The 26738-nt window shown below is 40.5% G+C and overlaps 1 long non-coding RNA gene across 1 annotated transcript; it reads right to left on the bottom strand.

Moving 5' to 3' along the window:
* Window positions 1-22397, bottom strand: LOC117519515. The gene is made up of 3 exons (XR_004563320.1): window positions 22385-22397; window positions 20918-20920; window positions 1-77 (listed from the first exon to the last, which is right to left on the bottom strand). It is a non-coding gene; the product is annotated as an uncharacterized LOC117519515 (long non-coding RNA).
* Window positions 22398-26738: the final 4341 nt, after the last annotated feature.

Below are 26738 nucleotides of genomic sequence, written 5' to 3'. Positions count from 1 at the left end.
CCTGTCTGTCTGTCTGTCTGTCTGTAGCAATATCTGTAAAATGCAAAGAGCAATTTCACTCAGACTTGGTGAATAAACTCATAAGACCCACCTCTTAACAGGTCATGTCAAGTTCCTTGGTGTAAGTTCAAGGTCAAATTAGAGGTTATCATGTAAAATACATTAATGAACACACAGAACTAAATGAGATTTTCAAAGATTTTTTTTTCTGCATGAACACGGTCTGCTGGCATTAACAAATGTATCAGATATGTCAATAACATCCTGTGACGTCAAGCAAAGTTTAAAAAAATGTCTGGTGGCAGCAAGACCCTGTAATCATCTAGATGCCTTACTGTCAAGGATTACTCAAAATGTTTTAAGCTAATTTACACAAAGCGTGTGGAAAAGATTGACCATGGTTGGAGGAAGAAGTCATTAATTTTTGATGATCCAGATTAAACTTGCTGGCCTGTTTCTCTTGATCACTTGCTCAGTCAGACAGGCCTTACCTGAGATCCAGGTAGATGGTAATGAACTGCATTTGTATCATGCTTTCATTATCAAAGTGCTTTGCAGTGAAGCCCCACATTTACCCATTCACACAGAGATCGATGTCGGGGTCCTGCCATGCAAGGCACTCAACTGCACACTGGGAGCACCTTGGCAATTAAGGACTTTCCCCAAGAGCCCATAGTGATTTTCCAATCTCATGGGGAAAGGATCCTCTGGTCATAAACCCACCACTTTAACCACTTAATCACTACCTTCAGAGCAAATGATTACCAGCACCACCACGATCGCTTCACTTCCCAGAACATATTGCACCACTGAGCGTAGTAATGTGCAATTCAGCTTTGTTTCGCTGTTTCAGCACATTGCTAGCAAATGGTTCTCGCTTAAAATTAAACTTGCACTTACGTGTATCATTGTGGCTGAAAATAAAATGTTTTAAAGGAAGCCACGTGAAGGAAACCACTTTTTAACTTTCCATTTTCAGTTAAATGTGATTGGAGCTTTATTGGAAACATCCTGCAATTCCATGTCTGCATGTCTGAAAGTAAAGTGGTATAAGCAAAACTTGTGTCTGAAACAACTTCCTTTTAAATTTTATCATGCACTATTTATCACCGACACTCCTATTTGATGTTAGATGTGTCCACCTTGATTGGTTAATGAACACATACAGTATATGGTCTTAAAGCTAATTTATGGTCACTGTTAAAAACAGACTTGAACCTTCTGTTTGCATGTTGTGTTCATTTCATGTGGATTAGTATCCATTTTTTGAAAGTTTACAGATGCAGAAGAAATGGAGCAGTAACACCAGAAATCAAGGGGGCAGTGTAGCCAGAGTGCAAGGGGAACATAACCCTACGTAAAAGGATACAATGAAGACAGTTATAGTAGCAATAGTGGAATATTTTGAGTTTTACATGTAAATAATCTTGCACAGACCCATGCTGTCTGCATCGCTGCCTTAAACTTTATTTCACATTTAAATATTATTAAAACTTCTTTGACCATCGACCATTGTCAGAAACGTTCAGTGCCCTCTAGTGGATGTTTTCTGAAAGTAAAGGCTTTATGGAAGCATGTGGGCAGCGGTAATTACAGCATTTGAAATTCACAGCCAGATTTACATACATAAATGGAGCATAGATGAGCCTTTACAGTGTGTGGTGGAGAGATATAAAGAAAAAAAGCTGTTGCCACGCCCCCGTTCCCATTTAAAGAGGGGCCTTGGCGAGTTTGTTTAAAATTGTGCTGAAATGACACTGAAGACAGAGCTTCGATGAATGCAGATCAGCTTGATGATTTCATTGGAGTCTGATTAAACTGACACGTCTTTTATAACATGCAATATGTTGGGAAAGTGTAGTGACACGGACCCACAACAGGGGGCGTAAATGAACGGACAATGGATAAGCCAAAATATAACAATTTAATGTTGCAAACTGTGCACAACAGAATACAGACAAATGCAGTTTGAGAATGATAATCAATTATACGAAAAGTGACGTGTGGGCAGGCTCGAGGATAGAAGACGTCCATCAACGGATCTGAAGAACACCGGAGCCGACAAGTCCTGAATCCCCAGGTGGCCACCGTCTCCAGCTGTCAGACCTGGTACTGCTGGCAGGAAGCAGAGACAACTAATGGTGGGTGTGTGGATACACACCCAGTAAATCCTCAAACACAGAAAACAGTTCCTCCGGGAGGGAGCACCTCCACCTCCGAAATAGGAACACAACAGCAGCTCCTGTTACCACTTATCTGGTTGGCGTGAGAGGCGAAGATGTCGGCACTCTCACTGACCGCCAACCCAGCTGACAGGGCACCACAGGACAACGGCTGCAAACAGATCACACGTAAGTCAACGTTTAGACACAGCAGAGAATATTACCTAGTTTAGTAGATGATATCTTGGCAGCGAGGTGGAGTTGCTGCCCGGCTTTTATGGTGATGTGGTGATGATGAGTGACAGCTGGTGCTGTTGATGAGTGACAGCTGTCACTCCCGGTTGCACCGATGCCCTCTCGTGCCTGAAGCCCGCACTTCAGGCAGGGCGCCCTCTGGTGGTGGGCCAGCAGTACCTCCTCTTCAGCAGCCCACATGCAATATTTCCAACAAGTTTCACAAAAGTTGCTTTCTTTGTTGCAAAAGCAACTGAGAAAAGCAGACATGCATTCTTGTGATTTGTTGCTACACTTACAATCACTTTCACATTGAGACTTGCAATAATTAATAGATTTTCTTATGTTGTGAATCATCAATGAATTTCATGTAAAACATGCATGTCTGCAACATACTCAAAACATCACTGTTTATTTTTCCCTCCTTTTAGGTGTTTTCTTTCTAATGACCCTGCCTTCTCTGCTTCTGCTTGTCAGTGTGACAAGGGATGATGCTAAAGAGGATAAATACTTAGAATGATGCTCCAGAGACACAAAATAACCCTATTAATGATGCACTGAGCAGTTTTTGACCTAGAAAAACAAATTATTTGTCATTCAAGGTGTTTCTGTAGTTCATTAAGAAGGATCCTGTTACAAGAAAAGGTCACACCGTCCACTGGCAAAATCTGAGCTGATGTTTGTGTTAAATTAGGTGTCTGTGCCTGTCTCGTGATGAAGGGCCATTTGTCACCCCCCTGCACTATGTCACAGAGGATAAATAGTTTCATCATATGATAGCCCATAAACTACCTGTGTTTTTTATTTTTTAGGTGCTCCTGTCCTCCAGGAAAAAAAAGTGTTTGCACAACACTGAGAGGTAAAATGATGAAATGAAGCAGAGTTGAAAGAGTACCGATGAAGTGATGGACACAATAAAGTTACTGTTTATCAGATTTATTGTCATCAAGTGATGAAGTTGCACATTGCATTATGCTGTCACAGGTCACGATTTGTTTCCATTCATGTTGCCACTTTGGCAACAGGGATTCATGCTCCCTTGCCGTCTTGTGATAAGCAATGTGTATGATCATCTATTTCACAAAATGAAGGTTCTCAAATGTGTTAGCCCAAACTAGGAAGCAGTAGACAGTGCATAGGGGAGCAACCATTGAGTTCTCTTGTTTTATCTATAAGTAGAGCACCCACAAATGATGACATGCCCTACGACACAAGGCCCCTTCACACATAGTGCGAATATGTACAACTCCAGGGCGACACCCGTCAGAACTGCTGGTATTAGCGCACCATGAAACATCACACCGATGGGCAGGCATGCACGATGCTGGTGCAACGGTTTGTGCACGTGGGAACACAGGATTCGAACCCGCACCTTCCAAAAGCTCTGATTGTAGTCAGAAACTTTGCCAAGTGAGCAACCATCACTGTCCTGTAAAAGGTGCTGAACACTGCCTCATATCAGGAAGCACATGGACATATTTAAAAAAAAAAAATAAAAACAACGCACCATATAAAAACATTACATTGTATTAAATCCCTCTCATCAAGTGGGCAATACAAATATAATCTGTCTGCTCCTCTGTAGATGACCCATGGTCAATGACGTACAGTCATGAAATGACATGAATGAGAAGCAGTTCACTCGTCTCATTAATGTCGACATCTGCTGGCACGTGTCCTGCCGGCCCACGCGTGTCTTGTGGACGGCACGCCGCAGGACACCGCATCATGTGGAACAGAGCTCACGTGGGTGATATGACAGTCAGATTGCCTGCTGCGTGTTATGATCTGACAGTCTGTTTCAACCTGGGGGCAGCCTGTCCATGTGCGCGCCATGTGCACGCACGCTCGCTTGCTGCAGCCTGTTGCCACAGTGATATTTATTTTGATTTATGTCCACTTGATGACAGCAAACAGACACATGCGTCACAGTGGTCAGTTGTTAGTCCATGTCTGTCTAAACACAATACTGTCCAGCTGGGATGTCCAGAATGACAGATCTCCACAGCCACTTCTGTCATAGCCACACCTCCTGTCAATTCAGCGCACACACCAAAGCCACACTTGTGGGGCACTTAGACAAATTTCACTGTTTCACTGTTGATTGTCTGCAGACTGTTGTTGTGCCAAGAGTGTGAATGGCCACACATTTTCTAAGTGCCATGCGAGCAGTGTTAGATGTTCATGCATGTCAGCTGGAATTTGGCTGATACCTGCTGCGAGAGGGTTCGATGGACTCGCACAGCACACACTCTGTCTTTCAGCCGCTGGTGTGCACACATAGTTGTAGCAACAGGTGTACGAGGCGTTAGAGGCAGTTACGAAATTACACGGTTTGTATACGATTTCTGCTTCATACGCACTTAATGTGCAATTCGACCAAATTTGCACTATGTGTGAAGGAACCCTTTGTTAAGGTTAAACCCAAGAGACAGTGTTTTAGGACCTAAAATGTAGAAAGCAAACCAAAGTACAAAAACAGAATGATTTATTGATATGTTGTGAATGGTACAAGCTGAGAAGCCAAGCACTGAGGAGGGAGAGACCACTGGAGCAAGCGGGAGGCAGAAATGTCAACACCCAATCACAGTTTGTCTGGAACCAGCACAGACAGGACCAGGTGGCACAATCAAGCAAATGGAACCAGGAGCACTGAGGACGCAGGAAACACAGTTAGTTTAAACCGCTGAAACATGGAACAGAAAGTACTACAGAGACAAGGCCGAGGAAGCCTGTAGGCAACTGAGTTTCCGATGTCTGAGAGCGTGAAGAGAAGAGGTATTTGTACAGGATGAGTGTGAGCAGGTGAATCCAGTCAGTTCCACAGGTGGCTACAGCAGACACAGGAAGGGAGGGGGAGTGAGGCAGACCCAGCAGCAAGGTGCAACAAACAAAGGCAGCATGACACCCTTAAGTCCAGGATGCATCCCAACACATTTGTCTCACAGATGTGTTTTTGCAATTTGGTTTCAGTGTGTAGGAAGTCAAAAAAAAAAAGCGCACAAAGTCACACAGACAACACTGTCAATTCAATTCAGTTTATTTATATAGTGCCAAATCATAACTTAAGTTGCCCGAAGGTGCTTCGCAAGGGTGAAGTCTGTCCTTAACAAGCAAGCACAGACGCAACATTGATAATGAAAACTCCCTCAGGTGTTTTTTGTGGAATTAAGACACCTCAAGCGAATCAGACACAGAAGTGTGGCCAACTGCTTTAGCCATATTAACAACAATGAAGCAAAAATAAACAAAATACAGTGAAGAAATGACAAAAATTAAATACAAGGGTGGTGGAACTAAGCTGTTGTCTCAATGCTGGAAATGAAAGAAATGAATTACTGCTTCATAGATGTCCCAGACTCGGTTTGAGTTGAACCATCTGCAGGCTGTTCTGTGCACGACTTCCTGTGCCTCTGGGTTAACCTGGCTGTGTAATTCAGCATTTGTCCTCATTAGCCACTTGGTAGAGTGGGTGCTAAGGACACTGTGGGGTAACATGCTGTGGGCTGTAACAGTCCCAGTGGGAGAGTTAGAGACAGCAGTGTCAGTCCACAAATGCAACACTGATTTGCTTGGACTGTTTTAAAAGGACTGAAGACAGAACTGGAGCTGACAGCAATACAGCCTTCTGTGTTATTTATAGCTTCAGTCTACATTTTGTGACCAACCAAAAGATAAATCTGAAGTCGATGACTGCATTTAATTTGCACTCATCTCTGTGGTTTTGTGACGATGTTATAATCCTCACAGTACCCCACAAGGCAATGAGATGTTTTCATAGAAATGGCAGGTGGGCTTTTGTAGCATTGAGAGACAACCTTTTACATTGGCTTCAGTGTACAAAAAAGGATTCAGGCTTCTTTGTTGTGTGGGCCGCCAGAAGAGGAGGTACTGCTGGCCCACCACCAGAGGGCGCCCTGCCTGAAGTGCGGGCTTCAGGCACGAGAGGGCGCTGCCGCCACCGACACAACCGGGAGTGACAGCTGTCACACATCAACTCATGACAGCTGTCACCCATCATTTCATCACTCCATAAAAGCCGGATGTCATCTCCACCTCGCTGCGGAGATACCATCTACCTGTGAAGGTAATTCTCTGCTAAACTGAAAACATTGACTAACAGTCTGAACTTCTTTACAGCCGTTTTCCTGTAAGTGTTTCCTTATCTGTGGGATTGGCGTTTGGTGTGATCAGCAATGGCTTCGCTTCACCCCCCAACCAGATAAGTGGTTGACAGGAGCTGCACGTGTGTGTGATTAGAGGTGGAGGTGACTTTCCACCTTCTGACTGTTTTTGTTACTGGGTGTGTGCACACACCCACATCTCACTGTTTGTGCTCCTCACCAGCAGTACCAGATCCGACAGTCGGGGACGGTGATCACCTGGGAATTCGGGACTTGGCGGCTCCAGTATTCTCCGGGTTCTGTGGCGGTGGAAATCGTGTGGTTCCGGCTCTTATCAGGACAGACGTCTTCTATCCTCGAGCCTGCCTACACGTCACCTTGGTGTATTGACTGCTGTCAGATTCTGTGATTGTCTGTATCATCGTTGTGCACATTCACAACATTAAATTGTTACCTTTTGGCTCATCTATTGACCTTTCATTTGCGCCCCCTGTTGTGGGTCCGTGTCACTACACTTTCCCCAACATTCTTAGAGTCTCTCACTTATGAATATACCCATTCTGTTTCCACTTTATAATCATACTTGTCCAAGGCACATTACACTCAGCAATCAACATTACTTTTCAAAATGTCACAGTGAAGAAGGAGGCATGTTCTCGGTGGCAAAATCAGTCACAATAATGGAAGCTTTGCTTTGCACATATAAAACTATGATCTAAATCAAGAATGGATTGGGATACAGGTTGTTAATGTCTGTCACAACTAAGGCAATGGGAATGGAATTAAATAATGATGGGAATGGGATTAAATAATGATATTATTGCAAACAGGTAAAGTCAACAAGTTATTGTAATCATGAGTTGGTACAAAACAGGATTCACAAAAGGTTGAGTGTTTGTGGAGCAAAGATGGCAGAGTATCTCCAGTTTGTAAACAAATGCATGGGATAATGAACAAAATGTATCTAATGGCGCGTTCACACCGGGCGTGACCAGACGCCACAAATTCACGGCGGTCGCGTGGTGATGGACGCGCCACCATCGCCGGTGTGTCGCTCTGCTTTCGCTGTGAAAATTCACCCCAGTGCGTCATCAAATAGGAGGAGCTTCCATTCCGCTCGCCGGCTCCAGTTGTCAGTCAAGTTAACATGACGGACCTTGATCACACGCAGCGAGTTGTTGTGGAAAGCTGACAAACATCATGAGACGTTCCCAATTTGGGGAGTATCATTATTTGCTGTAGGAGCTGCATCTGGATGACGGCCGCTTTCAGCGGTCCTTCCGCCTCTGCAGGACCCAGTTTGAGGACCTCCTGTCCTGTTCACGTGCGCACATGTAAACAATTAAAAAAAAAAACTCCGCTGCCCCTGCTGTGGGGCTGCTCCTCGCTCTTCCCCCAAAAACTCTGTCATAATTGTGTTTAGAAACCAGTCACCATTTGTTTTATTATACATCTGTGTAGTTAATAAATAAAATAATCTTCACGGACGATTCGCTCGCACGCGCACACTCCTCGCTCTTCCCCCAAACTCTGTCATAATTGTGAAATAAAGGACAAAAGGGACATAAGTCCTGCTCACAGGCTGGCTACCAGAGACAGGACATGTTCACATCCAACTCAGTCAAACTCCACACATCTCCATGTCACTACATATCCGGTCCCTGATTGGTCATCGTGGCGCGACAAGACAAAAAAGTTCAGATTTTTCAACTTGGGGAGGAGGTGCAACGCAATGTGACGTGACACAATATTGCACCACAAATGCTCCATTCACTCAAAATCACTTCACTCGCATCACTTCATTCGCGTCCATCATGTCGCGCTGCGTGGCCTGGCGCCACAAGGCATCCTTCCATAGGGATTACATGGCAACCTGTCGTGCCTGGTGTGAACGCGGCTTAAAAATTCCTCCAAGAATGTTTGTAAGGGATTTGCATATTTTTTCCCTCAAGAGTGCATGTTGTTTTCCATTCGGCTGCTCCCATTTTGTTTGAGGTCGCCACAGCGGATACACCCAGATCTGCATTGGTATTTGGTACAAGTTTTATGCCGGATGTCCTTCGTGATGCAACTCCAGTGTAACCTGGAGAAACACACACAGCCGCTGGCGTTCCAAAGAGGTCTTCCGTCCAAGTACTAACCAGGTCCTGCACTGCTTAGCTTCTGAGATATGTCGGGATCAGGCTTACACAGTGCATAATATCATTAAATGATTCAAGGAATCTGGAGGAATTTCAGTGCATAAAGGCAAGGGCACAAGACCAGATTGAATACCGGTGATCTCAGATTCCTCCATTCAGTTCAGATATAACTGTCGCACACAGGCAACAGTGGTAAGGAAAAACTCCCTCTGGTGATAATGAGGAAGATACCTCAAGCAGACCAGACACTGAGGGGTAACCCACTGCTTAGGCCACCCTCAGACAGTACTGCATCAAGGACATCATTCATCAGTATGTTATGACCAGACCTAGGAGTGAACCAAAACATAACATAAAGGTGACTTCTGCATTCCCCACTCCCAAGGATGACCAATCTCCAAAGTCTGCAGTCCAAAATGTAACAGATTTATTATTCTTAAATAAAACTTCAGGGTGAGAAAAGGGCCAAAATAACAAACAAAACAAACCCCTGCTCTTATGCTCTTACCGAGTGCTCAAATAAAACCACCAAAGACAGTGGTCTTACCTGAACTTCTAAATAAGAAACAGGAGAAGACTGTCGAAATAACGCTGCTTCTCACCCCTACTAACAAAAGGTGTTGGACTGCTTTACCAACACAAGTAGTTACAAAATTTTCCAATAAAAAAAAAAAAATACAAAGACATTAACAGAAAAACATAAGTATCCTCAAACACACATTAGTTGGGAGCAGGAAGAGGGTGGAGCACTGGAGGTTGATTTCAGCTGGGGCTTTCATTGCTGGACCAATCAGCCGGTGCTATTTGTACAAGCTCACCTAAAACAAGAGAGAGTCACACAGCACAAAAAATAAGCAGCGCCTCACCTAGGTGGGGAGGGTAAATACACTTATATATGCCACAAAAAGAAGCATATATGACCGCAGGGTCATAATAGATAGCTGATATAAATGCATGGGCAAGGGAGTCCTTTGTGAAACCTTTGTCAGTCATTACAATATGGTTAAGATGCCCTGACACTTGCACAACTTTGATCTGCGCACTTGCATGCCCATCGTCTTTACGATCCCACCCACTGTGTTCCCAGCTGGATGCCACGCTTTGTTCCACTGGCTGCCATGCATTGTGCACTGGATGCTGCATCTGTAAAATAATTATTCCATAGCGGATGAATCATTTTCTCTTCGAGGTGGCTATTGGAAACAGCACAAAACATTTCATGAATCACAGAGGAGTGCTCCAGCTGCAGCCTTTCTCGTGCGCGCACGCTGAACGAGGTGGAGTTTTGAAGCCATCTAAAAAGGTAATTATTTGCCATGTTTATTTTGTAATGGCTTGGTAAAACAGTTGCATGTTCTTTCCTTCTTGTGTGCATGTTTGTGCTAGATTTAACATCTTGTTATAATTGTTCAGACAAGCTGTGCTGTGATGCGGTGTGCTGATGCAATCACTCACACTGTTCACTTCTTTACTGGACTTGACGAGCTGCATGTAGTGTTGGCGAGTAGATCACGCAATGTTCACTACCAATTCACGTTTCTTGCACAACATTTATGCGTGAAAGATTTTTTGAACATTTTAAAATTGTCTTTACACAATTGCATGTGCCGACATCCCTCTCATGTTCAGTCTACACCCGTTAATGATGAGCTTACTCTCCTGCATAACACAAGTGCGTGCATCAAAGTCGTGCAAGTGTCAGGGGGCTTTTAGAGTCATAAATTCCACTTAAAACGTCATTGTGCAAAAAAAAAAAAAAAAAAAAAGAAGCCTTATGTTAACCTTGTCCAGAAACCACATTGACTTCTCTGGGTTCAGAAGCATCTGGACTGGATGATCATACAGTGGAAATGTGTATTTTAGATAGAAGATTCAATATTCCAGATCATTTTTGGAAGAAATGGGCACCATATGCTCTAGACCAGCCCAGTTTTTTTTTTATGCGCCCGCCATCCATAGACCATCCAGATTATTACCAGCGCAAAGTTCAAAAGCCAGCATCTGTGATTGTATGGGGGTGTGTTAGTGCCCATGTCATGGGCAACTTACACATCTGTGATGGCACCATCAATACTGAAAGGTACATCCAGGTTTTGGAGCAACACATGCTGCCATCCAAGCAATGTCTTTTTCAGGGACGTCCCTGCTTATTTCAGCAAGACAATGCCAAGCCACATTCTGCATGTGTTAAAACAGCGTGGCTCCGTAGTAAAAGAGTGCGGGTACTAGACTGGCCTGCCTGCAGTCCAGACCTGTCGATCATTGAAAATGTGTGGCATATTATCAAGCGCAAAATACGACAACAGAGACCCCGGACTGTTGAACAACTGAAGTTGTACATCAAGCAAGAATGGGAAAGAATTCCACCTACAAAGCTTCAACAATTAGTGTCCTCAGTTTCCAAATGCTTAATGAGTGTTGTTAGAAGGTGATGTAACACTGTGGTAAACATATCACTGTCCCAGCTTTTTTGAAACGTGTTGCAGGCATCCATTTCAAAACGAGCAAATATTTGCACGAAAACAAAGTTTATCAGTTTGAACATTAAATATCTTGTCTTTGTGGTGTATTCAATTGAATATAGGTTGAAGAGGATTTGTAAATCATTGCATTCTGTTACTTTTTACACAATGTCCCAACTTCATTGGAATTGGGGTTGCAAAATTCTACCTTACAAAAGTATCAAACAATAGAAGAAGTCCTGCGTAGACCCTGAAACCTGTTGTTGCCACTGATTATCTCCAAATTGGTTAATATCATTCGTTAGATGCTGCCCGGACAAGATGACTGTCCGACATAGGTTACATCCCTAGGGAATTCTAGTGCCATTTACAGCTGAGTGAATTGGGACAATGCAGATGAAGTGTCTTGTCCAAGGACACAGATACCAATCTGGTGTGTCCTGATTAGCTACATATTGGTAGCTGAGCCCTTTTGGGACACACCTGTTGGGCCCTTTTGGGCCAGCTGTTATGATTCTGGACTTTTCTCCACTATGGTGCTCTGAGCCTTTTGTTTTTTAGTCATGTTATGTATCATAGTCATGCTTAGGTTAGGTTTGGTCTTGTTTCATGTTGATATCAGGTTACTGTGCTCAGTTTATTATTGGTTTTGTTTCATTTATCTTCTGTGTATCATTTGCTGGCCACGTATATAGTTTTGCTTTATTTTCTGTTTGCTTTCACTCTGGGCATCTTATGTTGCTTTAGTCGTAGTTTAATTCTGTTTATCACATTTATTGTATTATGCTTTAGTCACAGGGTTTTGTTATTATTTATCTTCAGTGCTGCTTATCTGATTATGTTCCATTTGTTATTTATTGCATTTTCTGTTTATCAGTTATCTTGTTTTGTTCATTGCATTATTCTGTAGTCACCACGTGTTATTCTCTGTTATATCAGTAGTTTGTTTGTCATCATCATTTATTGTATTCATGTTTATGTCTCAGTATCAGTTCCGTCCTCGTTTGGTTTAATATTGGGTTTCTTGTTTATTCCCCTGTCTAGACTAGTCACAGTATTTCTTAGTTTTGCCCCTGTCCTTTTGCTCACGTTAATTATTTGTTTGTCTTGAGCACGTCACTTTATCACAGTTCATTTTTCTGTCACTTCCCACCCGGAAACTGAACATTCTTTGAATGTTCATTGAACGTTTGCATGAGAACATTTGCAAACATGGTATGAACATCATATGGACAAAGAATGAGGACAGGTAATGTTTGCATGCAAACATTCAATGAACATTATCCAAACATTCACAAACATCATATGAACAGTTGCAGCAGAACATTAAATGAACATTTGTAGAATGTTCGAATGCGAACATTACCTGTCCTCATTCTTTGTTCATATGATGTTCATGCAATGTTCTTGCTCAATATATCTACAGTTTTTGTGACTTTTCCTATTGAGAACTAAAAATGACGTAAAACACACTTTATAAATGTTTTAAAATTCAATAGGTTTTATTTCAATAGTAACAAAAACAAAAACTACAATCTTTTAGACATCTACATACAATTAATAATACATTATCATATTTAAGAGCAAAACTGTGGACAGTTTTAAAACAAACATTACTCTCAATAAATTCCCTGAGAAAATTCCTATGAAAAAATATTGTAAGTTTTTAATGACAGATTTGAAGACTCAGTATGACATTAGTAGATACGACAATGCAACCAGCTGAACACAGACATTTTCAAGAGCGAAATGGAACAATTTAACACAAACACGTTACAATCAATAAAATTCCTGAGGAAATTCACATGACAAAACACTAAGTTTTTATCACGTAGAAGTATGACAGTCAGATACGACAATGCAATTGAACACAATTTTTAAAACAAAACTCAACAGTTTTAACACAAACACATTACAATAAAATTTCCTGAGGAAATTCATATGATAAAAAAATATATAGCACACAAAAATAATACAAAATTATTCATTTAAGTTTGATCCCCAGAGAAAAAGTTTCCCCGGAAGTAAAATTGAATTTTATCAAAAATGTTCCATGTACAATGCAAATTAAATGCTGCTGCTAATCTGCTCATAAGCTTTGATATTATAAAATATAAACACAATGCTAAAATACCGTCACCCCTATGAGCATTGTCTTCTTAATAATTACTTAACTGGTATCCCAATGCAAAGTGTGTGTGTGTGTATATATATATATATATATATATATATATATATGTGTGTGTGTGTGTGTGTGTGTGTGTGCCCTTTACTGTGTTATCCGTGTATCACTGATATATTCACCTCTGTATGCTTATATTGCTGTTGTAGAATAAACTCAGTAACATTTTATTTACATTTTAATGGCATCTAAAGGAGGACATGCATGTGCACATGCATGAGCTTCTGAAAAACGTAGAAGTTACCTTCGACTGCCACCCCTGATAAGGTGGTAAACCTCAGTAGTACAGCCTAGAAGCCCTTATGTTTCAAGTGTATGGTACCATAGTCAGTATGCACACACTATGCAAATGAAACATTACGCAAGGGACACAGAATTTTTTTATATAAGAAATTCTGAAACTTTATATCAGCAATAAATAAACATGTTTATTAAGTAACAGGGCCTGTAAATAATTTCTTTAAGGAAGGAAAGTTAGCATATATGACTTCATTACTGACTTTACTGTATTTTCAAATCATATCCCAAATAGAAAAGAATATTTCTCGCCAGAAATGTTTGAATATTTTGCTTGCTGAATGTGAATTTTAGAATCTACTGGCACAAGACACTGTACAATCAAATTTAACCATTATAGTACAAACCTCTGGATAAGGATCGGGCTGTTGTGAATCAACTGCAGGCACACACTCAACCGACTGGTTGGATGGAGGATTCAACAACTATTACGGCAGTGGGCATGGTTGCTGTTGGGGGGGAAACAAGCAATAATCCAAAAATATTATCACAATCTTATCTTCATAAAGTCTCTTTCTTGGCACTGACATTACTTAAACTTCAATTGCATCAACACCTAATAAAAGACAGAGTATATATTTTAGTCATGGTCATAAAAAGTTATGTACATTTTAAATTTAGCCTTTATTTAACCAAGTTGGTCTCATTGAGATCAAGACCTCTTTTACAATTGAGACCTGGACAATTACGTATAAAGTTTCCAATTCACCCATCCTGCATGTCCTTGGACGTGAGCATGGAAATTTAGACTTGGAATGGACGTCACATGACAAGCGGCGTGCCGCACTGCGGCCATTACTAAGGATGGAGAGAGCGCCTTGAGCCAGTTAAGGCACCTGTTAAACAGAAGCGAAATGAGGGGAAAAAAGTCAGCCAGTGCTTCATCATCAACTGCATCAACTACAAAAACAAATTCTCAAATACTAAAATGAACTGTACAAGAGCCTTAATGTAATTATGTAAAATAAATGTCTATTTTTCAAGTCGTTATGTCACAATTTAATATCGATATACTGAAACTATAACTCAGCGCCATAAGTTCTTTTCATTAAGCTGCGTTCACATGCATACAAATACGGAAACAAAAATGTTTAAATATATTTATGTATATATACTTGCAGTGTTGTTTAATATGATATGTACATGGTGGTCACAGGCGGCATTTAAATATTAACAGTGTGGTTGGAGGGATAGAGGAGGAACGTTTTACACTGACTGAGGGTCAAAAGTCATAAATTCTGAATGGCTTTATATCTACTTGGAATAAAATGTTAGTAAAAATCATATATATGTTGTTGTCATTAAAAGACTAGCAATAATGTTACAGTGGAAAAACCAGCAAGGTAAATGAGCACAATGGCAAGGCATACTTCAGATTTCTATTTTAATACATAGGGATTGTTTATCCAGGCATGTATGGGTTCATTAGAGTTTTTAATCAGCTTGAATACAACTTACAAGGCTTCATTTATAAAAATCCATCAAGAATTACGATGACGGGAAAAAAAAAAACATCACAGGAATGGCATATTTTCCCCCAAATTTCCACACTTTACATAAGACATTTACCCAGGCATGTATGTATTCATTAGAAAGAGCAATTAAAGGGCTTTAAAACAAGCCTACTTTTATTAAAATCTGTTAACAAATAGCGATAATAAAGCAAGAAAAGCAGCAGTTTGTCGTAATTTCCCCAAATTTCTGCATTTTACATAAAAGATTTTTTTCACCCACACGTGCATAGGTGCATTGGAAAGAGCTTTCAAAGGGCTTTAAAACAAGCTGACATTTATTAAAATCCATTAATAGTGAAAAAAAAAGTGGTCAGTTTATTATTGATGATCGGCACATTTCCACCCTTAGTAATGGCGCCTTCCTGTCCTGAGCGACACTAATATATTGAGGTGCACATGTCCATTCCAATCTATATTTCTATGGATATAAGATGCCCACACACCTTATTGACACCTTTAGGCTCCTGGCTTAATACCAAAATATATAAAACATGCACAAAATATTAATTAGGCCCATGCCTCTCTGTGGCTAACGTTAGCTCCGTGCTAGTCAAAAATGTGTTGGTTTGGTTCCCATTAGTCCATGTCTGGCATAATCAAGCTTAAAGCAGATTCTGTCATTTCTGACTAAAACGAGTTTGTCCTCACATCAGGTTCCAGTACCTTAAAGTGTCTTTTGATAGTCACAGCGTCATGATCACGGCACAAAAGCCCCGCCATTTGAAGCTAACTGCTACCTTGTGGTAGCCTTCTCTGTGATGAATCCCAGTCGACGAGCCTTCAGCGTTAGAATCCTCTTCTGCTCAGTGGTCTCTTAATCATAATATAGAGACTGAACAGGCGAATTAACTTGTAGAACACAAACTTTTATTTGCCAAGAGAGAACAGAGTTCATTGCTATTACTCAGCTAAGTCTTCTTCTCTTTGGTTAAACAGCGGGTTTTAACCCAACTCGGTGCACTACTGCCACCAACTGGTTGGTGGGGAGAACTGCAAGCAATTGTGAAGCAGCAAGCATATTGTTAACAAAAAAGTTAATAGTAAATAGATCTATATATACAAACTACTTTAAATAAAATTAATTCATTTGAATTGTATCCTCTGATAATGTTGGTCAAACTTTTTTTTAAAATAAAGCACTAAAATTATTACACCTCAACAGGCCACAACTGGCCATCAAATAAATCTAAAATTAAATTCTGTTTGTTCACATATACATTCTTGCCTTTTGTTTCAGTGAGGAGAAAGTAATGTCTCTAATTCTAGTTAAAAAAAATGCAAATGGTGCATATGTGTCTTGGTTGTTGGTGTGAGCGAATGTGTATGTTTGCATTTGTGCATGAGCTCCCACCCACCTCTGCCTCTGCTTGGCTTACCATTAAATTTCACTCTTTCTTAGCCAATCACCATTAGTTAGATTAGCCGTTACTGAAAAAAACAGTGCAGTTTGTAATGGTGTTTTTTAATGGTATTATTCCCATCAGTGAAGGTGACAATGTGAGGCACCATCATTTTTCAGTGTTAACGATGCTAACGAATTTGCTTCATTGAAAGATACAACAGAGTTTTAGTATTCTGCACAGAGACAGGAAGTGTCGGCTCTAATGACAGACTAAAACGTTACGTTTTTGCAGTGTTATAGATTAATTTCTCTCTGTAATATCCTACAAATTATTCATGTTTACCTGATTAAAACCATGTAACTCTCTGCACTTAAATTAATCATCTTCCTTCATTACCACAAGTTAAAATGAGCAGTCAAGTATATTTAGGGTCTGCTCCATCTCTGCCCCTGACAAAGTTAGCATCTCTACGTTTGGGGTTCGTCCCTGAGTGCTGGACTGTGGCTGGCCACTGCACCTAGTGGTTGGATTGTGTCTAAATTGTTAAAAAGTTGAAAATTTTTAACTTTTGATGGAAATGCTATTGCAACGCATCGTTATGCTAACAGACAGAGGTAGCAGAATATTTCCATCAACGTCTCTTTGAAACACAAAAGGAACATCCTGTTGACTGCCTGCCGCTTACAGCAAACATGTCAATGCAGCATTATGGTGGAGGTGGGGACGGACTGGTTGACTGCTGAAATGTTTACCATCCAGGACACAAGGTGATTCCACAGTGTGGTGGAATGTGAGAAAAGTGTGGCATCAGACGTGATCTGACAATAATTAGTTATTGATGGGAAAAGAAGATTGAGAAAAATGGTTAAATGATCTTTACTTATTAAGTGGTTCTGTGCATTCACTGCTGTAAAACTGTTAAATCCATCACAATTTATTGCATGCCAAGCCTGACTTTGTGAAATTCCTCCCACGCTTCTTTGTCATCTTATATGATGTGACAATGCTCACACACACACACACACACACACACACACACACACACACACACACACAAATAAAATTGTGACCTGAAAAATAATTGATTGGGCTTAAAAAAATACAAAAACAACAGGCACAAACTGTAGCATATGGATTCATGAGCGAGACAAGCATGCCCAAACATCACAATATGGCACTTAAATAATTCATCCCAGCTTGGGGTCTAACCATACTGTGTCGACCTATATAATGGCGATACATTTTTCTCTTCATGCTCAGCCACTTACAAGTTTTCACAAATGCTGAGACATCGTTTGATCCTACCTTTTCTAAAAACTGGAAACAAAACAAGACTGCACTCACAAAACCTCTGATTTATTATGGAAAATGAATCAGGTGCGTAAAAACTGATATACATGTCTTTCAAATCAAACATTGTTTACAGATAGCGTGCACGCGTGTGCGCACACACACACATCTTTTAGTCTTAATGCATTTCTTATCAAGTATTATATAAAGGCTGAGTGGATCCTTGTCATTTGATTGGTGCTTTGTATGTTACATGACATGGATTATTCATCCCAGTTGTGTTGCATTGCATTTAGAGTGCAGTTTGGTTGCATTTAGAGTGCAAATTTGGTTCCATACATTTGGTACCATTGTGTTCTACACACACATGCATGCACACACGTGCTCACGCATGCACATGCGCATGCGTACGCACACACAAAACAAATCCACTGCACTGTCTGGAGGCTGTTAGCAGGAAGTTAGAATGAAAAGCTGGACAGATTTCTGACGTGATTTTTTTCTTTGCACTGAGGATGTACACAGTCTTTTATTTGGTAGTACATGCGCGCACAAGCGCCAACTCGGTTGTGTGTGTGTGTGCGCGCAGGGGACAACGACTCCACCGAGCCGATGATTTGATTGAGCTAACTGACACTGGTAATTCTTGTAACACACATATACACAAAATCCACTCTGCTGTAAGCCATCTGGATGCATGAAGACCTGTTCAGATGAAAAGATGATGTGATTTTTGGCTGGACTGAGGAACTACACAAAGTCTTTTTTTTAATGGAAGTCCGAAGTCAGTGCACTACATCACCGGACACACTTTGGACTTTAGCAGCAGTAGGACACCAAAATGTAAGTCCCTTTTCTGTTGTTTATAAATTAATAAAATACCAAATAACAAGGAACTATTTTAGCCATTGTAGAAAACAAATAATGAATGTTTTTACATTCTTTCAATGGAACAAAAACGAGGTCTATCCATAAAGTATCATACCTTTTTATTTTTTTTAAACTATATGGATTTGATTCATATCTTTTCACGTCAGACAAGCTTGAACCCTTGTGCGCATGTGTGAGTTTTTCCAAGCCTGTCGGTGACATCATTCGCCTGTGAGCATGCCTTGTGGAAGGAGTGGTCCCGCCCTGTCGTCGGATTTTCATTGTCTGGAAATGGCGGAATGATTTGGGGTTTTTTTCCATCAGAATTTTTTCAGAAGCTGTTAGAGACTGGCACCTGGAAACCATTTGAAAAATTTATCTGGCTTTCGGTGAAAATTTTACGGGCTTCACAGAGAATAAGGACTGTTACTACAGATTTAAGGATGGCCCACAATGGCGCTTGGCGCGCCACACTCCGAGCCGTGACAACAGGCACGAACCACCGGATCATTTCTAAATGGATGGCTGTGTGGAGCTGGGCCCGTCGTGTGCACTTTCTCTTGTTATCACAAGAGCTGGACATCAACCATTTTCCGGCAGATTTCACTTTTAACAAGAGATTTTGTCGTGGAAAGCCGCGCGGAGGCTTTGTGTGTCACGACCGATTCGCTGTTCGAGCGAGACAAAGAACGCCTCCGTTTCGGTGTGCTAGAGGACAAGTTCGGACATGCCTATCTCGGCTTTCAATGCTTATAAGTTATACTAACTTATGGTTTTTTGAAAATACTGATAGAATAACTCCATTAATGTCAATTCTGTCATTTGTACAAAGTTAAAATATAACATATATCTTTTAATGTTGAATAAGGCACTAATTCTGAGGTTTTGTAACAAACACAGACTGCAAAGCATTCTGGGTAAAAGTGCTAAACAGTGATTGGTTCAGTAATCCATTATGTAAACCAACACGTTAATGTGACGTGTGTCATGTGTTGGTTTAAAGATAAATGTGCTTTTGTAAAATATTCCATTTTTATTTGTAAAAACAGGCATTTTTACGGAGCCCTGGAAGTGTCATCGCAATTGAATATTTTAAAACTTTTATGATGTTGTAAAACGTGCACTCAATATTAGTAAGTAAGTAAGTAAATTTATTTATATAGTGCCTTTCACAGACATAAGGCCATGTACACACGTTGTTGGGTATTTGTAAAACTGAATATCTTACCCTTTCAGTTTGGGGAAAAAACTTCATCCACACTACATCATTTAAAAAAAAATCCATCCACATCGAACCGTATAAATGTGTTGTAATTAGTCTGCCAAACCTTTGGGTGGCGGTACTGATTAAAATTCTATCCAATCAGGAGCCTTATTCTCTTGTCGTCACTTCCACAAAAACTAAAAACATGGCGCCAACCTCATTCGTGTGGGCCGATAAGGAGTCGGAATTACTTCTAATCGTAGTTTTAGAATACAAAGTTAACATATATGCACACAAAAAGCGCCTGGACAATGGACAATACCGACACTTTGAGAGCAGCCATGTACCTAGACGTTTAATACTGCCATGAACACTCCTGGCCAGTAGATGGCAGTAGCGGCCTTGAAAAAATGTCAAACAAAATTCCAGATAATCCGTGTCTGCTACATTTAAGATGCGTGGAATTTAACAAACGCAAATACACTAACGTCTATAAACCCAGAGAATATATTCACAAGAGTTTTAGGCACTAGAGTTTAATGCTGTTATCTGTGGACCCTGAACAGAGTGTCTGAAATGCATTTGTCCTGTCGTGAACGTCTGAGATTACCTTATGCTACCCATAATGCATTGCTGCCTGGCACAGCATGTGCTCACAAAACCTTAAAAATTAGCACATTACTTTAAAACGAAAACATATATCTGATATTTCACTTTATAAACTTTAGACATGACAATAATTTTAAATAACTTGTCTAAAATGAGTGGTTAAAATTTGAACCATAAGTTAAACATGTATGCCTCTGGATGACTTGGTGACATTGTGATTATGTTAGTATGGTGTTAAAGGAAATGACGTTTTTTTGGTCATCAGTTCTCCTTTGCTTATAGACAATAGAGTGGTTTCTGATTGCAGAGGGTAGAACAACATGCCTATTAGGAAACTTTTAACAGGTAGATCTCAACAGCTTTAATAGTTTTAAAAATGTTTTTCACTGTTCAGCTTAGTTTAGTATGTTATCGGTATAAGAGTTAAAGGGCGGTAATTCATCGGAAGATAATTAGTCCGATGATGGTTTTTAAATTTATCTAACCTTCTGGGACCTCATGAATAAAACTGTGCAGAATCACAACTAAAGCTGTGTGCATGCATTAAAGCAGAAACATGCACACATTCTTTTTACCAGTTGGAAAGTCATGTGTTTGCTTGGATCTCTTTTATAAATCTCAGTGGTTGTGGAAATGTGTATACATGCATGGGTCTGCTGTTCACTCCGAACAGATGTAGCCACTCCCTCAAAAACTCATTTGCATGTACATCAGGTCTTTGTGCCACTCAAAAAAACACATTCATTCTGTCGCAGAATGCAGAACAATGTCGAAATAAAAAGACAATAGCACAGAAGAACTGCAATTACACTGAATGTGAAATTGAGACAGTCCTTATAGAAGTAACAAAAAAAAAAACTAAACAAAAAAACAGAAAAAGTTTCCTTTGGTAGGCTCAATTCTTGAATCACAAACAAAAGAAAAGCTGCTAAATGGGAAAAAATATCAGAGATGATCAGCTTATACTCTGCACACAACTGCAACTACCACACCCACAGACATCAAAGATGAGGTCAGGTCAGATGCTATGCATTGCTGCAAACACCACCCCAAGGACTGCCTTGGGTCACGGGTGGCAACCACCAGTCAGACTAAATCTATCTGCTGCAGCCAGGTTAAAATTGGTCATCCCCTTGGCCTTCCCCAGCTACTGGGGTCCTCAACACTGAGACACCTGTGTGCTGGATCATGCCCAGAGAAATGCAGCACGTCCAAAATGTCATAGATGACATTTACTCTCAATGCAAGTGATTCTCCTAGTCGTACTCTCTCAAAGCAAAGCCCCCGTCACACATACCAAGAATATGCAGGAACCAGGCCAAAATGGCAAAAATTGCCTAAATCGGACACAGTCAGGAGGGAAAGAGGCATGATCAGCAGTGTCAGAACACAGTGAGAGCACCTCGTCCACACCTGAGTGGTGGCATCCAAAGTGTATTTGGGCAACAGGTAGATGACACAGACTGCTGTCCATAAAAGGCACTGAAGACTGCCCGATGTCCAAACTGTCGGTACTGAACATTGGAGTACCACCAACGTATGGATGGGACTCATGCCATATGTGTCAAAGCTGTGTCTGATGCATGGTGTGGCTACTTGGCCCACTGCCAGCAAACTTTTAGCAAAGGAGTCCGGTGGCATTAGTGGCTCATGTAACCGTTATTAACACACACACACACACACACATACACACACATACAGCTGAGTGATCATTCCCGCCATGCGCAAGTGCGCAGGGCGCACGTGCGTGCATGCCACTGGACACCTTTGCTGAAACTTTGCAGCAGTCACACCAGGCATCAGACGCAGCCTTTCCAGTGGACTTTTGTTAGAGTTTTTCAGAGTTAGACCTAAAAAGTTTACACACACACACAGAAATGATCACCCAGGAGAGACTGAATTTCTTTATCCTGTACAGGAGAGAACAAACGAGAAGTTCCTTCAGAAAGAACTGTCGTCTGTCCTAAAGGACGGACGTCACAGAGACAAGGTCGAGTAATCGTGACTGGGCCTGCCTTAGGTTGTCCCAGGGTTTAAGATGGGATCTTACCTGTCATGGGCTCGCAGCCTTCCACACTGCGCAGGGGTTCCAAGGGGTGGGGGAACACCCATTAAGAGGTGTCATGTCAAAACAGCTTTAATTGCACAGAAAATCAAACATACAGGATCAATGAAAGTGAATTGAAGTATCTTTTAGCAATGTTCCCAGAATAGATAATTCTATTCTATTAATCCCAGAGTGGATCTGTTGGATTAATCAATGCTTAAACACCAACAATAAATAGAATAAAAATAATGACAGAATCAGATACACAAACAATACTTGGTTTGCAGGAATAACTATGGGTCAGAATGGACAATAATAAAGTGAAAAGTTGTCCAACAATCTCTATCCTTTAAAGCCTAACTTAATTTGCATGTTAAAAAAAAAAAAAAAAAAAGAGAGAGAGAGAGAGAGAGAGAGGGACATAGCAACTGGTTGTTCAAAATACTGTTTTAGCTATGGAGAGCTTTGCTGCCCGAGCAGGCTGCAAACTGCTGCCAGAGATGATGATTTTGACAATTATTGCTGTGATTGTGGCGTTTACTGTGTGGTGGTATGAAAATATATATGAACCACGTTACAATTCAGACTAGAAGGAAGGGATATATTTATTCAAATTTGGTGACAAGTATCTTTATTAACTATATGCATGTCTTCTCAAAAACAGCAGAAAAACTTTGCAATAACAGATTATTGGACAACCCAACCTGCTTAATGATAGTCAGTATAGGTTAAGATGCAATAGAAGCGATTAATAAACACATAGTCTGTGGAGTTCCTCAGGGTTCTGTGTTGAAACCAAAGTTACAAGTTATGCATATTGTATATCAATGATTTATGTAAAGTCTCGGATCTGTTTAGAGCGAATTTGCAGATGATACGAACTCATTTAGTTCAGGAGATAATTCGTAACAATTATTAGATGATCTGGTATCAAAGATGATAAAGTTGAAGAGCTGGTTCAGTTCGATATGAACAAACTGTCACTAAGTTGGTCTAAAAAACTAAAATAATGTTATTGGGAAACTATAAAAAGGATGAACAAATACAGTGAAACATACAGGGAGTAAATGTAGAACCTGTCGGAGAGAACAAGTCGTTAGGGATGGTCATTGATGTCAGGATCAACTAGACAACACATATCCAACATAGTCAAGAGAAAGCACTACATACTCTGTGCTGCACAGTGATTGAGTCTTACTTGACCCATGGTGCTGAAGTATAGGGCAATAACTACAACACTGCAGCACAACCATTATTCAACCTTAGAGTGAGAGGAAAAAAGAAAAAAAAAGAAAGAGGATTAAGAATAATTCATAATGCAGGTTATCGGGATCATACCAATCCACTGTTTATTAAAACAAAGATTTTAAAACTCCACGACATGATTTAATTTAAGACTGTTGGATTGTTGTATAACGTAAAACATAAGCAAGTATCTTTCAGAATTCAAGGATATTTTATGCAAGAGAAGGAATATATAATTTAAGGGATTTGTATCATTTTAAAGCTGTGGGCGCAAGGACGACCGGGAAATGCTTGTATGTCTTTGTTTGTGGCCTAAACAATTGGAATAAGCGACCTGAGAAACTCCAGTGATGTCCAAATATCAATCAGTTTAAATATTTATACAAAGAAATGGTGTTCTACGGGTATGTATCTGATGGAAACCACTGAACTGACTTATTATGTGTTATGATTTGTTGTATGATTCCTCTTGCTTGATCAATGGCTCAACGGATGATTTCCACCACAATTGATGGCTTATTGCTGGACCATTACTATGTTGCGTTATTGTTATTGGAGACTGAATTATGTCAACGCGTCCCAACAGGGAAAACGGGTGGTTAGGTACACTGTTTGTAAGTTTTTGATATTTCTACAATGATAATGTTAGACGTGTAGATATTAATTTTGATAAACAGGGGGGAAGAATGACAGGGTTTTTCTCTATATTGTCAATATATGTATTATCGAATATTAATGTCTTCACTTTGATGTACTCTCTGTAATCATGTCTTTGATTTCTGTTCTCCATTATATACGTATATGCATGTGTGAAAGTTCATGTACCATTATTCCTCTAAATAATTACTTAGTGGCAAAAGCAATCATATGCATTGAGCAAGTGACCATTCAATGTGCAGATTGTTTATCTAGAATGTCAGACTGGTAGGCTGGGGTCATGATTAACTAATCACAGATGTGTACTTTTGATTAATGGTTCAGCCTTGAAGGAGACCATGGCAACCTGACATTGTTATGGAAAGCTTAGGAGACAGGGCTCATATCAATGTAAGACCAGACTTTGTGTCTTTCCATTGTGTTGTGATATCGTCATTCCTATATGCTGTATGCAATGATATTCAATAAATAGGAGAGGCAATGGGCGGGACCTTTAGGACGGGCGACAGTTCTTTCCGAAGGAACTTCTCATTTGTTCTCTCCTGTACAGGATAAAGAAATTCAGTCTCTCCTGGGTGATCATTTCTGTGTGTGTGTAAACTTTTCAGGTCTAACTCTGAAAAACTCTAACAACTTTGATTTCTTTTTTCTTTTTTGCTCACATCAGGAGCACAGTTCAAGTCCACACTGTGATGTTGGAAACAGGATTTAATTTTTGTTGTCGTTATTTGCAGCACATAGCAGAGAGGGATTTCACTACAGGCTGTGGTTTGATTCCCGTGCGCGCTGCTGTCCTGGTTCCATGTTGGAGGTGAGTTTCATGTTTATAATTCTGTCATGGCCTGGCAATACAGTTCCACGTCACACCTACTACAGAGTTTAGATGGTGAGCAGGTAATAATATGTATATTACAGCAGTGAGATCCATTCAGCTCCGTGCTTGATGTGTGCGATGACACATTACTGCGCATGAGATCTCAGAGGGGTGCAGTGGCGCACGGTGCTTTCAGTTTGACTATGCGCTGTTCACATCCACTGTATACGATGAATGCATGCCACATACATGTTATTACATGGCAACATTACCTTTGCCGTCCCTGGCCGGGGTCCAGTGGAGGTGGACATCCCACATGTCAGCAGGTTTTGCTGTGATCAGTCAATCTCAGAGCTCAATCAACCGCGATCAGATCATTTCAGATGCTGTTTTGATGCCATCAGAATATGTAGATTGAGATCAGATGACACAAAATCTACACATAGACTGCATGTGTGTACCATGTCGATGGCGCCAAGGGTGTTTTGATCATGTGCGACACACTCGGGACAGCCGAGCGAATGGGACCAAATATGTAGAAGGTCACAGACTGCCATCCATTGGTCTTCAGACCGCACCTCCATATTTCCCAAATGTGGCCAGATGTGTCATTCTGACACAATTCAGCCTCAATCGGCGTATGTGTGATGGGGGTATAAGAGTTCATTTGACACAAAGTCATTCCAGTGGCAACAAAGCATCCTCAAAAGAGAAAATACAGTTGTATGCAAAGGTTTGGGCACCCCTGATAATTTTCATGATTTTCCTTTATAAATCATTGGTTATCTGGATCAGAAATTTCAGTTAAATAGATCATATAGGAGATGAACACACTGATATCTGAGAAGTAAAATGAAGTTTCTAGTATTTACAGAAAGTATGCAATAATTATTTAAACAAAATTAGGCAGGTGCATAAATGTGTGGACCCTTGTCATTTTATTGATTCGAATACATTTAGCACTAATTACTGGAACACAAAATTGGTTTGGTAAGCTCATTGACCCTTGACCTCCTTACACAGGTGAATCCAATCATGAGAAAGGGTATTTAAGTTGGCTATTTGCAAATATTTCCCCTCTTTGCATCTCTTCTAATGAGTGGCAACATGGGAACCTCTAAAGAACTCTCAAAGGACCTGAAATCAAAGATTTTCCAACATCATGGTTTAGGGGAAGGATACAAAAAGCTATCTCAGAGATTTCAGTTGTCAGTTTCCACTGTGAGGAACATAGTGAGGAAATGGAAGACCGCAGGCACAGTACTAGTTAAGGCCTGAAGTGGCAGGTCAAAAAAAAATATCAGATAAGCTGAAGCGAAGGATGGTGAGAACAGCCATAGTCAATCCACAGACCTGCTCCAAAGACCTACAGTATGATCTTGCTGCAGATGGTGTCTCTGTGCATCATTCAACTATACAGCGCACTTTGCACAAAGAAATGCCATATGATGCTGTAATGCAGAGGAAGCCTGTTCTGCATACACGCTACAAATAGAGTCGCTTGAGGTATGCTAAAGCACATGTGGACAAGCCAGGTTCATTT

This window comes from Thalassophryne amazonica, chromosome 1 (genome assembly GCF_902500255.1).
Source record: "Thalassophryne amazonica chromosome 1, fThaAma1.1, whole genome shotgun sequence".
NCBI classification, from domain to species: domain Eukaryota; kingdom Metazoa; phylum Chordata; class Actinopteri; order Batrachoidiformes; family Batrachoididae; genus Thalassophryne; species Thalassophryne amazonica.
The sequence above is the reverse complement of the archived record's forward strand: the minus strand, read 5'-3'. Positions and strand labels throughout refer to the sequence as shown.